This window comes from Elephantulus edwardii, unplaced genomic scaffold, assembly GCF_000299155.1.
Source record: "Elephantulus edwardii isolate Elephantulus edwardi_28Jun2011 unplaced genomic scaffold, EleEdw1.0 scaffold00008, whole genome shotgun sequence".
In the NCBI taxonomy this organism is placed as follows: domain Eukaryota; kingdom Metazoa; phylum Chordata; class Mammalia; order Macroscelidea; family Macroscelididae; genus Elephantulus; species Elephantulus edwardii.
In genome coordinates, this window is record NW_006399758.1 from 37898219 (window position 1) to 37916490 (window position 18272).

General features: G+C 41.0%; 1 pseudogene; it reads right to left on the reverse strand.

Annotated features, from left to right (window-relative positions):
* Window positions 1-436: 436 nt before the first annotated feature.
* On the reverse strand, window positions 437-1623 carry LOC102847248 (annotated as a pseudogene).
* Between the last annotated feature and the right edge of the window lie 16649 nt (window positions 1624-18272).

The window sequence follows — 18272 nt, forward strand, 5'->3', positions numbered from 1 at the left end:
AGCAGTCTGGCTCCAGGGCCCAAGTTCCTCCTATTGCACTCTGCCTTCAGTGGGCCAAGTTATCTTTTCTTTCTAATAAATTAAAGCAACATAGTAACCAAATCAAATTATGTTTTGATAATATTATTCTGGCTCTAATGTGGAGGAGAGATTGATTGGATTAGAAAGAGACTGGCAATAATTTTATAAATGTTCCTGTCCTAGTCAACCTTTCACTTGCTGCTTTAAAATGTCTTTTTTTTTTTTCTGACTACAGTGTACTTTATTGATGGTACATGACAAGAATGGCTCTCCAAGCCCCTCCCCTTTCTCAGGGGGATTTAATGACAACTTGTGTCAAGGATGTGAGATTCTCAGTGTGTGGGAGGACCAAGCTGGGGCGAGGACTCCCCAGCAGCTGAGGGTCTCTCTCTCTCTTCTAGTGCTATTGCTGGGGCTAGTGTTCCAAGGGGATCTTTTTCTTGGAGGCCATGTGAAACATCAGGTCGACCACCCGGTTGCTGTAGCCACATTCATCATCATACCAGGAAATGACTTTGACAAAGTGGTCGTTCAGGGCCATGCCAGGTCCAGCATCAAAGGTGGAAGAATGGGTGTCACTACTGAAGTCACAGAAGACAACGTGGTCTTCAGTGCATCCCAGGATGCCCTTGAGGGGCCCTTCTGATGCCTGTTTTACTACGTTCTTTTTTTAAATTTTATTTTTATTTTTATTATTTTTTGTGTGTGTATTGTCAAATCAGATCTGACTGGTACAGGAAGAGATTGTCCCTCCTTCTCCAGCAGAGCTCTGGTGGATTCAAGCGGCACACCTCTGGGGTTGCAGTGCAGCCTCTTGCCACTAGGCCACCAGAGCTCCCTTTTTACTACTTTCTTGATGTCATCATATTTGTCAGCTTTCTCCAGACGGCAGGTCAGATCCACAACTTACACATTAGGGGTGGGGACACGGAAAACCATGCCAGTAAATTTCCCATTCAGTTCAGGGATGACCTTGCCCACAGCCTTGGCAGCTCTAGGCAGCTCTACAGCCATCACACCACAGCTTTCCAGAGGGGTCATCCATAGTCTTCTGTGTGGCAGTAATGGCATGGACTGTGGTCATGAGTCCCTCTACGATGCCAAAGTTGTCATGGATGACCTTGGCCAGGAAGCCAAGCAGTTGGTGGAGTAGGAGGCATTGTTTATAATCTTAAGAGAGTTGCCATGCTTTTCATGGTTCACGCCCATCACAAACATGGGGCCACTGGCAGAAGGAGCAGAGATGCTTCCCCTTTTTGTACCATCCTTCAAGTGAGCCACAGCCTTCTCCAAGGTTGTGAAGACCCCGGTGGACTCCACAACATACTCAGCACCAGCATCACCCCACTTGATGTTGGTGGGATCTCCCTCCTGGAAGACAGTGATGGCTTTCCCATTGATGACCAGCTTCCCATTCTCAGCTTTGACAGTGCCATTGAACTTGCCATGGGTGGAAGCATACTGGAACATATAGACCATGTAGTTGAGGTCAATGAAGGGGTCATTGACGGTGACAACATTCACTTTGCTAGCGTTAAAAGCAGCCCTGGTGACCAGGAATACAATGCAGCCAAATCCACTGACTCTGACCTTCACTATCATGTCTCAAGGATGCAGCTGAGGCTACACAAGAATAGAGGGTAATCTGTCAATTGACAGGGAGCAGAGAGCACCTTACATTTAATTTTTAATAAAATGTATGAGGATTGTTGACAGGCTATGGTCTTCGCAATCACTTGTTATGCATCAGAGTTGGACAATGACCAGGGAGGATAGGAGAATTGATGCCTTTGAGCTGTGGTGCTGGAGAAGAGTATTGAGAATACCATGGACTGCTAGGAAAACAAACAGATTTGTCCTGGAAAGGGTTAAACCGGGTGGCTCCTTGGAGGCAAGGATTCTGAGGCTCCGTCTAACATACTTTGGACATATTGTGAGGAGAGACCGGTCCTTGGAGAGGAACATCATGCTTGGGAGGGTGGAAGGGACAGCGCAGGAGAGGAAGGCCCTCTATGAGGTGGATTGATTCAGTGACTGGGTTAATTGGGATGGGAGTGTCAGAGAGAGTGCGATTGGCACAGGACAGAGTGGAGTTTAGGGCTGTTGTACATAGGGTCGCTATGAGTCGCAAGTGACTCGACAGCACATAACAACAACAACAATTATAGAGAAACAACTCAAAACCAATTAACATCTTGATCTCTGGATTTTTTCATTTTTAAAAGTTAATAATGTTCTAGATCCCTACAGAATAAAGATGCACACATTTTTGTGGGAGGCAGATAAGTATCTTTGAACCCAATGAAACAAACCTATTACCATCAAACGACTTCAGTTCACTGCAACGCCGCAGGTCACAAGGTAGAAGTGAGCTGTTTAGCAACTTGATGGCTGTAGTCCTGTGGACCAAGGTCTCTAGGCCTTTCTTCAGCAGAAGTTCTGTGTTAAGTTCCAACTGTCAGTCTCTTTGGTCAGTAACAAGAGCATGAATCAGTTGTGGCACCCAGACATGATGGATTTTCTTAAAACACACCACTTAAAAGCCATGAGGAGCCACGCTGGTGTAGTGAATTAGGTGGGAGTCCATTAACTGACAAGTTAGCAGTCCAACCCACCAACCATTCCCGTGATCGAAAAATCTGCTCCAGTAAAGATCTGTATCTTCAAAACCTTACAAGGCAGTTCTATTCTGTCCTATGAGCTTGGGTGTCTTAGTGCTAAGGAGTTGCGATGCCAACCCAAAAGTATATGGTTCGAATCCACCAACTGCTCCACGGGAGAAAGACGGGCTATGACCTCCTGTGTGATTTCCTGCCCAGGAAAACCAGCTGGAAGGTCAGTTGTAAGGTGGTTCTGGCTCAAAGGTGCTTAACAAATGCTGGCCTATATATATATAGGGTCACTATGAGTAGGAATCAGCGGGACTGGACCCTAAGATGAAAAAGAACAAAGCAAATACTGAGTAAAATATATGACTTGATAAATATCTGTCATTGCCTAAATTTGATTGGACTGTGAAGTAATTGAACTTAATGGAATTAAATCATGCCCTTCAACCGCAAAACCTAAAAAAGCAATCCTATGTCGTAAATGTCTCTCTCTTGCCACCAGAGGGAGCCCAGCACTTAATTTGTATTCGGAAAGAGCCCAGAACTCTGGTCCCTTGCAGCCCATTGCAGTGTGTAAAAGGGCCTTTCAAATAAATCAGCACCATTATTTTTCCTCGAAAACGAAGGCGACTGGATGACCTCGAGCTTTTCACGGCAGTTAAGGCAAGCATAACGCCTTCACCTCGGTGGCGCCACTATCAAGAATAATGCATACACGTCTTTGAGTACGACTCCAAAGTGGCTCATGCTCTTGGCCCCAAACGAGAAGCATGAATACAGATTAGAACACGATGCAGGAAACCAGCTTCTTATTTTGTCCCCACATTTGTAGCCAAAAGCCACTGAACTTTTTTTGACTCAGGCTGTTTTTAAAGAAGATCAGATGAAACTTCGAAACTTTGGCCAAGCTCTCTCTGAAGCTGAGGGCTTTTGAACAAAAATAAAAGGCAATCCAAACGCCTGAACTGAATTCGCTCTTCGAGTGGCAAAAAGCTGCGCTGCGATCCTGAAGGCAAGATGTTCAAGGTCACCAGCTGCTCCGTGGGAGAAGAATGGGCAATCTCCTCCTGAGTGATTAACTGCCTCTGAAAACCTGCTGAAGGGTCAGCTATGAATCAGATCTGACTCTACGATACCCAACAACAACTACAAGAATGCAGATTGTGTCCATATTCTTTAACATAATAAAACATTTTTTTTTAAGAAAAGAAAGAGAACTGGGTATCCTTTTATGTCACCAGGCAAAAGCCAATGAAAAACCTTAAGTCACCCGTGCTGTGCTATTTGCACGTCCTGGGGAAATGCAGAAGTCCCTGAAATCACAAACTCTTAAGATTTGGGAGGAACTCCGAAGCAGTTATGTTGTAGCACAACGGCTTTGTCCCCCCTCTTTCCTGCAGCGCCTGTCCTTGTTTGGGGAGTTGTGTTGCCTCTCTAGTGAGGCAAGAAGATCACCATGTTTTAATTCTCTTCATTTTTGTCGAGTCGCCGTAATTCTACAGAAGGAAAGCTCCTTTATCTTTGGGACTTGAATATCAGTATAGGGTGTAGTTGGTCTATTTTCCAGAAGACTTTATTGTTGTTATTATGACCTTGTTGTTGTTGTTGTATACTTGTTGTCAAGTTAGAACAGACTCATAGCTCACCCTCTAGAGGTTCTTTAGAAACAATACATCGTAGGAGAGAAGATTGCCCATCTTTCTCCCTCCCACAGAGCACATTCAAATTGTGTGCTTTGTGTTGGCAGTACAACTCCTTACCATGATGCCACCAGAGCTCGCTTGGAGAAGGCCTTAGGAAAGAGTAATATGTTGGCAGAGATTGCAAATGGGCAAAAATTCAGAGACCTGAAGGCTGGAGAAATGCTTCACCAGAGTTGTGATAACAAGTATGTTGTTGCTGGTTGATTAATGAAAACAAGGAATTCTGTTGTTCATTTATACAACAAAGAATAGAAATTTGAAGGATCTGGGAGTTTGTCATAGGTAAACAAGCCTTATGGCAAGTCTCATTTAAGTCCTAAGAGAAAGGGGGATGTTTGCAGCTAGTCATTTGCTTGAACACAAACAGATGCCTTTAAACATTGCTATTTTCACAATGTCATAGAATTCAGGTGGTTGTTGTTTGTTGTTATATGCCATTGAGTTGCTTCTGAGTCATAGCGACCCTATGTACAACAGCTCTGAACTCTGCTCTATATTAAGCCAATTTCATTGTCTCTAACAAACCTATCCCCATTACCCCAGTCACTGAATCAATCCATCTCATGCAGGGTCTTCCTCTCCTGCTCTGTCCCTCCCACCTTCCAAACATGACGTCCCTCTCCAAGGACTGGTCCCACCTTGCCACATCCCCAGGGTATGTCAAATGACGCTTCAGAATCTTTGCCTCCAAGGAGCAGCCTCGTTTCATCCTCTCCAGGACAGAATTATTACTTGGGCAGAAGTTAGCATTAATAAGACCCTCTCAGTCTTTATCCTGTGCACTTGATATGCACTTGGCTATTAACCTAAAGTTTAGCTTCCCAGAAGAAAGGCCTGGTAAATTGTTCCTGTAAAGACTACAGCCTAGGAAACCCTGTGAGGCCCCAGCTACTAATACTGACCACTCGGATCAGGACCGCAATTGAAGGTCCTGGACAGAGAGGGAGAAAATAACATAGTGGGGGGAAATCAAAGTCATTTCCAAAAGGCCCCACTCACTGGGCTGACAGGTTCTGGGGGACCTCCAAGACTGTGATCCTTAAACATTCTTCAAGCCTGGAACTGAACCCACCCCCAAGGATCAACTTAACGCCTCACAATAGACAGGCTTATAAATGGAATAATAATGTCAGAAAGGAATGTACAACTCAGTGAAATCAATCACATGAGACCAATAGCATGGTATTTGCCCAAAAACAAAGCTCAGAAAGCAAAGCAGGGCAGGAGAGACGGTCAAATGGAACCAGGGAGCTGGAGGAAGGGTGGGGAAAGCATCATTACAGGTACAGAGAGGTTGCAAACAATGTTCTCAAACAAAAAGTGCAGAAATTGTTGGATAGGAAATTAATTTGTTCTGTAAACTTACACCCAACCTATAATAAAAAGTAAAAGCAAGTAAATAAAAACCCCTATGGGACAGTCCTACTCTGTCAAATAAGATTGTGATGAGTGGGAATCTACTCAAACCCAGCAACAGCAATCATTAAATGCAATATTATCCTGAGTTCTGTGAGTCATGCTAGAAGTTACTGCACCTGAGGGATTAGTGGGCACTCCCAAGTTTATAGCCGGTTACTCAGAAGTGCAGGTGTCCTGGGGCCCCTGAGGCTGGTATCCTGAAAAGGAAATGCTATAAGGTCATGAAGATGGCTCCTAGCGATCCCAAGAACAACAGCTGAAAACCTCACCCTGTCAATCCAATCCTTTCACTGATGCCTCTCCCAGCATGGTGTCTGTTTTCAAGGCCTAGCCTCTACTGACAACATACTCAAAGTATGTAAGCTCCTGTATGATGAAGTTTCGTAGTGCTCGCGCCTGTGGCTATTGTTATGTACCATAGAGTTGCAACTGACCCCTAGCTGCCCCTCCAGTGGACTGTCAGAGGCTGTAAATCACACGGGAGGAGTTTGCGCAGCAGAAGTAGCTGGTGGATATGAATCACCTGCCTATAAGTTGGTAGTGCAACTCCTTCCCACGAGGCCACCAGAGCTCCCTAGGAGGAGAGAAATGGGAGCACTTGGATCAGTAGGCTTGTTCAGAAGACCCAGGAAACCCCAAAATTTTGGTTGGTGTCCGAATACACTCAAAACTCTCATTGTCCAGTCAGAAACCAACTCACTGTTGACCCTTCAGCTGGTTTTTGAAAGTTTTTAATTGCTTGAGTGAAGACTACCCATTTTTCTCCTGTGGAGCAGTCGGTGGATTCAAACTGCCTGCCTTTGGGACAGTATTGCAAGTTCTTTCCCCCTGAGGCCATCAGCTCTCACTATCTGAATGAAAGAAGTTTTTAAAGACATGAAATTATACTAAAGCTTCTTACTCATAGAAAATTCAAACTCATTGACGTCCAGTTGACACCAACTCATAGCCGACCCTCCATCAGTTTTCAGAGGTTGTAAATGGCACTGGAGGAAATTGTCCCTCTTTCTCCTGAGGAGTTGCTGGTGGGTCTGAAGTGATAGATCTGTGGGTGGGCTTCATAACTCCACACAGACTCTGTCTCTTAGAGCCCCTTTCTTCCACTATTAGAGAAATGTAAATAAAAATTACAAGATAACACATTTCAATCACCCAAGTGGTAATCTGAAGCAAAAGAATACATGATTGACAGGAACATACATCAGTACTTCCTTGGGTTAGATGGAACACTAGCTGAAAGTTTTTGACACCAGGCCCCAGTTCTTCCAGTGCAGTTCTGTGACACAGGAGGGCTTCTGCCCTCAACAGCCAGCTCACTGCAATATAGGAGACATCTCAGAGAGGAAACCACCCAGCTGAGCTCTCCGACCACCAGAACACTAAGAGACAATAATAAATGTTTGTTTGAGGTTGCTAAAACTGTGGTTGTTACCTAAAAGGGAAAGAAAAGTTTCCCCCCTGTACCAACAGTTGATTATTTGGCTCAGGTTAGAAGTGAAAGCTATTTCTATTAGGATGTGAATCAATGAGAGATAGCTGTGGCTCAGACTCCTCCAAGGCTGCTCTGCTGGAAGCTAAGTTATTACAGCTTAAATAGGGTTCAAAGGAAAATGCAAGCAGTCAAGGATACACTACATGAAACACAACTGAAGAGGTAACTAGTCTCAAGGTTCCTTAAAACAAGGATAACCAAGTCAGGGAGAGTTTGTCCTTCTTGTTTCAGACCAATTTATGCCAGTCCTGCTGACATCTGAGTTATAGGTGCTTAATCTGTCAAAGCATTCTTATTCAAAGAGGAATGATAGTTATTAACAGTGCCAGTAGTTCTAGTATCAACAAGGGGGAAGGAAAAAAAATAGAGCAATGAAAAGGGTTATCTAATCAAAGATGGCATCAGTTGTGTTTTACCTATTATGATCCAAGCAAGATTAAATAATTGACAAATCCAGTCCTTTTTCCATCAGTCATGATGTTACCTATTGGCCCCGTGATAGGATTTTGGTTTTCTTGATGTTTAGATGTAACCCATACTGAAGACTGTAGTCCCTGATCATCAGCAGCAAATGTTTCAATCCCCCTTCACTTTCAACAAGTAAGGGTGTGTCATATGTGTAACGCAGGTTGTTGATGAATCTTTCTCCAATTCTGATGATACATTCTTTTCATAGAGTCCAGCTTCATGAATTATTTGCTCAGCATACAAATTCAATACACCACAAGAAAAAGGAATGGAGAAAGGTTACATCCCTGATGCACGCCCTTCCTAATTTTGAAACAAGCAGTGTTTCCTTGTTCCATTTGGACAACAGTTTCTTAATCTAGGTATACATTTTGTATGAGCACAACTAAGTATTCTGGGATTCCCATTCTTTTCAATGTTAGCCATAGTTTGTTATGATCCACAACCAAAGGCCTTTGCATAGTCAATAAAACACAAAGAGGCAATCTTCTGGTATTCTCTACCTTCAGCCAGAATCCATCTGACATCAACAATAAGATCCCTGGTACCACAGCCTCTTCTAAACCCAGTTTGAACTTCTGGCAGTTCCTTATCAATGTTAAGTTTTTAAATGATCTTCAGCAGTGTTTTGCTTACATGTGACAGTAATGATATTGTTCTATAATTTGCACATTCTGTTAGGTCACCCTTTCTTGGGAATGGGAACAAATATGGATCTCTTCCAGTCAGTCAGCCAGGCAGCTGTCCTCCAACGAAATTCCTTGATATAGACTGGTGAGTACATCCTGATCTGCATCTGTTAGTTGAAACTTGTCAATTGGTATCCCATTGATTCCTGGGGCCTTATTTTCTGCCAATGCCTTAACTACAAGATCTTCTTCCGTCATTACCATTGGCTCTTGTTCATATGTTATTACCTGAAATTTTTCAGTTGTTAACTAGTATAGATTAGGCAAGTCTGCTGTCAGAGACTTCTCCAAAATATTGACGAGCAATGGTACTGGTTTAAAGATTAAGATGCTCCTGATTCAGGCCATGGTCTTTGCAATCACTTGCTACGCTTCTGACAGTAAGACAGAAGAATAATTGATTCCTTGAGCTGTGAGGTTGGAGATGAGGACTGAGTATCCATGGACTGCGAAAAGAACACTAGCTATGTCTTGGGAAAAGTGCAGCCATTGTGCTCCTTGTAGGCAAAGATGGCAAATGTCATAGCTCATACTTTGGACATTTTGCTAGGAGAGGATAGTCCCTAGAAAGGGACATCATGTTGGAAAAGAGACATCATGCCAGTAAAAGAGAGAAAGACCCTCAACAAGATGGATTGACTTAGTGATTGCAGCAATGGGCTTAAGTGTATCACATGATGATGGTGACAGAGAATAGGAGAAAGTTCCCATCTGTTATTCACAATGAGTCATTTTCAACTCAATGACACCTAACAACAACAACAATTATGATCTATAACAATAAAACACTAGAATATGCTTTGCAGGGGTATAATTTCCCAATTTTTTAAAAATTAATTTCAATAAACATTTACAGAGATTTTGGATTTCCATTCATTCTTTGTTGCACTTTTCTCCCTGCCCACCCCACCCCCACTCCCAATATTTTAAGTCAATGTACACATTAGCCCATAATTTGGTCTATTTATGTTTTCACCTTCATTGGTACCATATAAAGTAATGTGTATACCAACAACAGTTTCAGATTACCCAGTAAACAAGATATGTGTGGACATTCTTGAGTTTACATATTAATTTGTAGCAAACAATTTCACATTTTTTCACCTCATCAAAGATTCTGCTTCTAGGTGAGAATGACTGGTGACCATACCTCTCCCAACTCTCTAGCTCCTTCCTACAGAATCAAAAGCTGTTTTCAAATTTATAATCACTGACAGGAGTGGAGCACCCAGTAAGCAAGATAACCTATATGTGTTCATGTTGCTTATTGAGTGATCTGCCCCTGACACCAGTTGTTGCTCATAATAGCAAAAGTGTTTCTGTGAAGGGCAGATTAAATACATTCTTCTACACTGAAATAATGGCATATGCTGCCGTTAATAATAATAAAGAGGCATTACAAAGGGAAGTGGGGGGAAGGCAGTGTGCACGAATGAATGAAAGTCAATCTCTTCATGAACTTTCACAAAACTAAAAAATACTGTAATAAAATTTAATAATTTCAATATGATTAAAATTTTTCATGAAAAGAGAAATCATACAATAAGCTAATAATCCCAAGTTATTTTTTTAACAGAAAATAGTAAGGAGCACGGTGGTGAAGGGAAGTAGTTGGCAGTACTGAGGGTGTTTTGTCTTTCTTGAAAATAACCCTTTGTTAAGGATGTTACATAAACATCCCTCCTTTATTAGCACAGAAATGCTTGGGACTTGTAGAACAGGTTTTCATTTTGGGAGGAAAGATCTCATTAGAAAGACATTTGGATGTCTGGATGGACAGAAAGAGATAAAGCCTTATAGTTTACAAACTAGCGAAGTGATAACCAGTATCTAACAAAACAATTAACAAAATGATTACTGATAGACCATCTGCAAATCTCTTGATTTACTGTTGATTTTCCCCACGGGCTACACACCTAATAAAAGGTCACTCTCATCTTTAAACCCCGGGTTTCTATTCTTTTTAATCACAAGTGCAGCACCTTTAAACCCACGTCTTGGGATGACAATAGTTTGTGTAATATTTTTTATTTAAGGAGAATATGTGTCTGTACAGATTTTCAATGCATGAGTCATATCAAGAGAATTACACACTAAATGGAAAACTATAGTTTGTGGAAAAAGGTGATTTGCTGTCTAAGGGGCAAGAAGTAGAAGGGAGATATATTATTCACTGTAAACATTTTCTGTGATATAAGAGAAAAAGAATATCTGTTACTTACTCAAACCACATTGCTCTTTGGAGGCAAGAATGATGAGGCTTTGCCTCACATACTTTGGGCATGTTGCTAAGAGGATCTAGTCCTTGGAGAGGGGCATGATGCTAGGAAGGGTGGAGCGTCGGTGGAGAGGAAGACCCTCCAGCAGGTGGATTGACAAGGCCGCTGCTGCAATGGGTTCTTGTGTGTCAGGAAGTGTGAGCACGCTGCAGGATAGGACGGGGTTCAGATCTTATGTTTATAGGGTTGCTAGGAGTCATACCCAACTCGATGGCACCTAACAACAACAACAACAACATAATCTAGCCACACTATTATAATTCATTTCCCCTCACTGGAAAGAGGATAAAATGAAAACCAACAAGCTGAGGTGATTTGCTCTTATTCTCATTCCTGGCCCATCACAGACCAAGATCTAGAAAGAGTGTCTGAAATGAAACTTTTTCTCCTGGAAAGACTCTCTTGAGTTTATCCCTTCTCAACAATGAAGTCCTGTAGGGAGCTCTGGAGGCCTAGTGGCAAGAAGTTGCACTGCAATCCCAGGGGTATGTGGTTCAAATCCACCAGATGCTCTGCTGGAGAAGGAGGGGCAAATCTCCTGTACCAGTCAGATCTGATCTGATGATACACATACACATACACACAAAAAATAATAAAATAAAATTTAAAAAAAACCAACAAAACAATGAAGTCCTAATTTTTGTATCTCTGAGAAATATGTTCTTAACACTTTCAGTTTCAGCTTGCTTTCACTTCCACTCTAAGTCCCTCAGGACTAAATATATGTGTGTTGCATTATTTCCCTATTGCTGCTGTAACAAATTACCACAAGCTTAGTTACTTGAAGCAACACATATATTTATTCTTTTATAGACCTGGAGGTCAGAAATCAGAATTGAGATTTAGTAAGCCAAAATTTGAAGTGCTGGCAGGCCTAACTGTTTTGAGGGAAGAAGCCCTAAAAGTTTTTCTCAGCTTCATGTGGTAAAGCTAGAATCTGAACAAGGACTCTGCACATTTCTGACTCACATGGGCACTAGGAATGCCCTTGTAAAGGCCATACTTTTTGAAATTGTTCTGTGTTTCCAGTTTAACAGTTGGTTCAATACTTGACTACTTAGCAAAGTTGGTTCTAATTTAACGAGTGGGGCATCAGAAGAGAGACCTGGCAATCTTATTTTGAAGGAGCATAACCACTGGAAACACTATGGAGCAGTTTGACTCTGACACGTATGGAGTCACCATGAGTCAGAACTGACTCAACAGCAACTACTTTGGGTTTTTAGTTCAACATTCTAGAAATCAGATTAAGGAATAGAGTCTTCATAAACAAAGTATTTCATCAAGAAGAAAATTTTCTTAGACACCTACTTCACATATCAATCACTAATCTATATTGTTATTAATGAATACTAAGGTTTCTAGAAGATAGTTTTTACTTATATTTCACTCTGTACCAGACTGTGTGCTAAATCCTTCATACATATATGCCTAATTCATACAGCCCAACAATGAAGATACTACATGTCCATGCTAAAGACAAGGAGCAATGATTCAGAGAGAGTAAGAACTTGTTTAAAATGCCATGACTCATTAGCACAGTCACTATTTAAAGCCATGTTTGTATGCTTCTGACTATTTGGTGCATAAGACCATGGGCTACAGCCTTCAAAATTAATTACATCAACATCACAAAAACAAAAATCCTCACCAATGGACCAATCATAAATATCATGATAGGTGAAAAAAGGTTGAAATTGTCAAAGATTTCACCTTGCTTGCATTCAAAATCAACACCGTTGGTCCCAGCAATCAAGAAATAAAAAGATGTGTTACATTTGGAACATCTGCTGTAAAGAAGCTCTCCAAAGTGCTAAGCGGCAACAATGTCAATTTAAAGGCTCAAATGTACCTGATTCAAACCATGACCTTTTCAATTACTTATGATGCAAGTTGGACAATGAAAAAGATGACAGAAGGATCATCTGAATTGCAGCGTTCACAGCCAAAAGAACAAATAAGTCTATCTTGGAGAAAGTGCAACTAAGGTGTTCCTTATAGGTAAAGATTGTGAAAACTTTGTCTCAGACATATATTATGGGCGTGTTATCAGGAGTGGTCAGTCCCTGGAAAAAGACATCAAAAAGGTGGAGCATCAGAGAAAAAGAGGAAGGTGCCCAACAGGGGAGACTGACGCAGTGACCGTGACAATGGACTGAAGCATACCAGAGATCATGAGACAAGGTACAGATCTGTTGTTCTTAGGGTTGCTATGAGTCATAGGCGATTTGATAGCACATCACAGCAACCACATCAATGTCAGCTGAGGAATGTGGCATCAGAATCAAAGGAAGACTCATTGACAGACTAAATGATGCAGATAACACATCCTTGCTTGCTTAAAATGAGAAAGACTTAAAACAATTGATGAAGAAGATCAAAGCTCTCAGTATGGATTATATCTCAACATCAAGAAAGCAAAGGTCCTCACCATTGGGCCAATAGGCAACATCAAGATAGATGGAGAAAGGAGTGAATCTGTCAATAATTTTATTGTGTTTGGTCAGTCAGGAGAGCAAGACATGTATTGCATTGTGTAATCACTTGCTATGGACAGGAGAACTTGACAATGAATAAGGATGACAGAACAGAATTGTTATCTCTGAGTTGTAGTATTGGAGACGAGTACAGATTATCCCATAGACTACCAAAAGAACAAACAGTTATGTCTTGGGAAAAGTGCAGCCAGAGTGCTCCTTGGAGATAATTACGGTGAAGCTTCATCTCCCATACTTTGTTGCTAGGAGGGGCTATTCCTTAGAAAAGGACATCATGCTTGGAAAGATAAATAAGCCTTGGAAAAATGGAGGGTCAGCGAAAGAAAAGAAGACTTCCAAAAAGATGGACTGACACAGTGACTGCAGCCATGGGGTCAAGTGTGTCAGAGATGATGAGAATGTCACAGGATAGGACAATGTTCGTGTTTGTTGTTCACAGTGTTGCTGTGAGTTATACTCAACTTTATGGCACCTAACAACAACAAAACCCTGTTAGTTCTTCCTTCTGTTTATTTAGTTCTTCCTCCTTCAATATTGTTTGACTTCTGATATTCATAGTAATAACTCTAACGGCCAGAAAGATTGAGTTATCTTGTTGATAAGTTCTTTCAGTTAACTAGATATTCCTGGAGGGCAACAGGTCTGCTTTGTTAGAACACACATATATATCTTGGAATGCTCCTTGGGGGCAAAGATGGTGAGGTTTTGCTCTCATACTTTGCACATGTTGTTAGGAGGGGCTTTTCCTTGGAAAAATGCTGGGAAATGTGAAGGGTCAACAAAAGAGAAGAAGACCTCCCAATGAGGTGGATTGACACGGTGACTGCAGGAATGGGCTCTGGTGTATCAGAGATAATGAGGATGGTACAAGATATGATGGGATTCTGGTTTATTTTTCATCAGGTCACTATGCGTTATATTTCATCCTATGGCACCCAGCAACAATAAAACTAACATCTAGTAAAGTGTCTAACATCTGTTAGTGCACAATAAATGATTAAACAATAAATTGTTGAATTCAGAAAGAACCAGCATTTCAGATGCCATGGATTTTAAAATACTTTGGATTTCCTTAATCAAGACAAATCCTTTCCACCACCCTTCCCCTGCCATTTCTTTTAAGTCTCTGACTAGTTTCAGTTTTCACAAAATATAAATCTTGCTTTGTTTCCTAAGAGCCGAAAGTAACTTTCTCACAGTTGGGGAAAGATCATGAGGTCACCCAGTTCCACCCTGGAATGGAATGCCACTTGTTGCTTGTTCAGAGAAGCGATGATGCCAACAGTCCTTTGTCCCCGGTAATTCAGAATCTGAAGTTCGTCCAGGCCTCTCGGTTCTGGCTGCCAACAGTCCAATCGCAGCTCCCAGAAAACTAACCAAGGTTCTGCTGAGTCAACTCCCAGAGGCAGACAAGGCCCTATTTAGATGGCACCAAGATTTCTTCTTCTTTTTATTTTGCATGGAGTGAAGGGGATGGAATTATGAAATCCTTTGAAATAAAAGTAGATTCATGTAGCCCCATCATGTCATGTCAATGACCACCACAAAGAAGATTAAAACACTGCACCGCTTTGCAAAACCAAATATTTTCTTTTTTCCGCTTCTAAAATATTTTGTGCTGGGAACGATTTGACATGGGTAAGGCATGGCTTTAGGTGGTTTATCTAATTTTTCACACTCCATATAACCTGAAGCATAGTTTATTCAGCAGTGGCTTATTTAAGAATACTCTTTTCACTCTGCTATTTGCTGGGGGCTAGCTAGGGAAAGCTCTGCATTCCCGTGAAAGGCAGAAACAAGCTTACCACAGAAAGAACTGTATAATGGTGCTACTTAGTGCAAAGAAAATGGCACAATATACTCTAGCTTTTTTCTGTTTTAGAGGAGTACTGTTGTTATTAAATGTGAATGAACATTCATGGACACAATAATCAAGAAATTGTCCAGTCCATTTCAACTCATAGCAATCCCAATACAACTGTGGTCCTGTGTCATCCTTAGAATGGTTGCTATGTCTGAGCCTATTGTTAGGTCGGCTGGACCAAACCATCCTGTTGAAGGTCGTCTTTTTAGTTGACCATCTTTTCTCTACTTGAGATGAAATGTTGCCGCCCTCACTTCTCACAGGCTTTCTAATGTACTTCTTCCAAGTCAAATGTGTTCAATCCTCTGCAAGTCCATTAGGCATTGAATAATCTTCACCAACTGCATATTTGAAAAGCATCAATTCTTCTTTGGTCTTTCTTATTCTTTGTCTAGCTTTCATTTGCATGTGGGATGATTGAAAATACCATGGCTTTGGACCAGACACGTCTTTGTCCTCAGAGTGACATCCTCACTTTTTTAATACTTTGAAGAGGTCTTTTGCAGAAGACTAGTCTCTAGAGAATGCATCATGCAGAGTAAAGAAGTAAGGTAGCCAGAAAAAGAGAAAACCTTCAATGATAGAGATTGACACAGTGACTGCAGTATCATGAGTTTGAGCACAGCAGGGATTCTGAGAATGGTACAGGATTGGGCAGTGTTTATTCTATTGGATTTGGGTCATTCTTTGCCAGAACCACAGCTAAAGCACCTCACAATAATATATCCTTTGAGTTCTTGACTATTGTTGTTGTTAGGTGCTGTCAAACTGACTCATAATGACCCTGTAAACAAAGTTCTGAACCCTGTTCTATTCTGTGCTAGTTTCATACTTAATGACACTCAAGAACCCATTGCAGCAGTCACCGTGTTAATCCACCAGGTTGAGGGTCTTCCTCTCCTCCACCGACCCTCCACCCTTCCTAGCATCGTGTCCTTCTCCAAGGAAGCTCCTCCTAGAAACATGTCTGAAGTATGTAAGGTAAAGTCTCATTGTTCTTGCCTCCAAAGAGCACACCAGCTGCACCCTCTCAAAGGTATATTTGTTTGTTCTGATATGCCCTTCTGTTGTAATGCAGCGCCCTGTGAAGATTTACAAGGCAAAGGAGAATGTGCTCTGTCTGTATTTCCACATCAGAGGTGCAATAACAAAGGACTATCTACTGAGCTCCATGGCACCTGAAGACAAATAACATCAGCTGGGAAGACTGTGAAAAGGTTTTATCAAATTGTTGAAGCAAATTGTAATGCTGACCCAAGGAAAGACCTGCTAGTTCCCCTGCTAAACACTATCTACTCTACAAGGGAGGAAACTAAGCTTGGAGAAGTTGAGTAACTTCCTTAGCATGACCTAACCTTGTGGAAGTTAGCAAATAAACAGTCAGGTGACTCCAAATCCTCGTGCTACGTGGACTCCAACACACCTTCCGTGAAAACCCTGTTGGACAGTTAATACAGATAGTGTGAGAAGCAATATTACTCTGAATGGCACAGAGTGTAAAGGGCCATTTTAAATTCCATAACTTTGGAATGTATTCTTGCACCTGTATTTGGGTATGGGTGCTGCAAATAACTTAGGGGAGAAAAATCACAAAAGGAATGAGTTCTTTCAAAATAAACTTCATATTTCTTTCTCGTGCAATGATTTTTTGAATTTGAATTTCTAAACCACGAAGTGAAATACGTGCACTTAGGATAAGAGGACAGATTTGAAACTCAATTGAGGTATTGTGCAAGAAAATACTAACTACGTACTTTTGTTTTTACAATGTATAATTGAAGGTCATAAACAGGAAATGTGGTCACATTAACAGACACGCTATTAGAACTGAACAGAAGAAAATGTCATGGGAATGTTGCAAGATTTCTTTTCAGTTAAGTCTCTATATTATACTTGTATTCACAAGACAGGACAGGTGATACCTCCAGGATAACATGCTTTACTATTTCTAGGTCAGCGAGAAGACAAGAAAATGCTTGCAACTGAAGAGGCTGCTGAGCCAATTTGCAATGGTGCTTTCAGTCTGAAATACTGTATCTAAGTTTCAGAAAGGATTATATTTTATGATCAGCTAAAGTCTTAGAAAGGAAAAGGCATATTAGGTATTCTGACAAATATTTTCCTATCTTCAGGGGTTATAAATCACTACTAGACCTTTCAGTATTTATATGTAACAATAGGAAATCTGATGAGCTAAAATTGTTTTACACTATGTGAAGCTGAATCTATTAAATAATTAAACACTAATGTGAGTTTTGAGAAACACTATTCAATCAAGAATAAAAATAGTATTCACTTCAAACAAAAAACCAATTTAGTTGTTTTCTAGCTATAATTTTTTTTTGTATTTATTATTAATTTCAATGAAAATTTATAGTCTTTGGGTTTCCATTCATTCATTGTTGCACTTTTCTCCCCCCCCCCAGTACACTACACTCTTGGAAAAGTAAAAGAAAAATTCTTTCATTGTTTTACAACCCCCCCCTCAGGTCTACTCCACTATGCAGCTTCACTCTGGACTCCTGTCATGACAAAAATACCTAATCACTTATCCCTTTTAAACAGTTTTCTCCCTCATCTGTTTCAATGCAGTATACATTATTGAACCAATCTTTCTCAGTCTCCCCCCAACCCAGATGTCAGTCCTGTTTTACAACAGTGGCACCATACAGTGTTTGTCCTTTTGTGACTGAGATATTTCACTAAGTATAATGTCCTCCAGGGTCACCCATTTTGAATAATATTGTTTTTCAGTGCAGCATAGTATTCCATTGTGTGAATATACCACAGCTTATCTATCCATTCATTTGTTGATGGGCACTTAGGTTGTTTCCAACTCCTTGCTATTGTGAACAAAGCTGCGATAAACATGGGTATGCATATAATTGCTTGGATCGTGGTTATGGTCTCTTTGGGGTATATTCCCAGTAGTGGAATTACTGGGTCAAATGGTCTATTTGCAACTTTTTGAGAAAGTGCCATGCCGCCTTCCACAGTGGTTGCACCATTTTACACTCCCACCAACAGTGAATAAGGGTTCCAGTTTCTCCACAACCTCTCCAGTATTTGTTGCTTGCTGTTCTGTTAAATTTTGCTATTCTGACTGGGATGAGATGATAACTCATGGTTGTTTTAATTTGCATCTCTCTTAGAGCTAGGGATTTTGAACATTTCTTCATATGCTTGTTAGCCATCTGAATGTATTCTTTGGTGAAGTGTCTGTTCATATC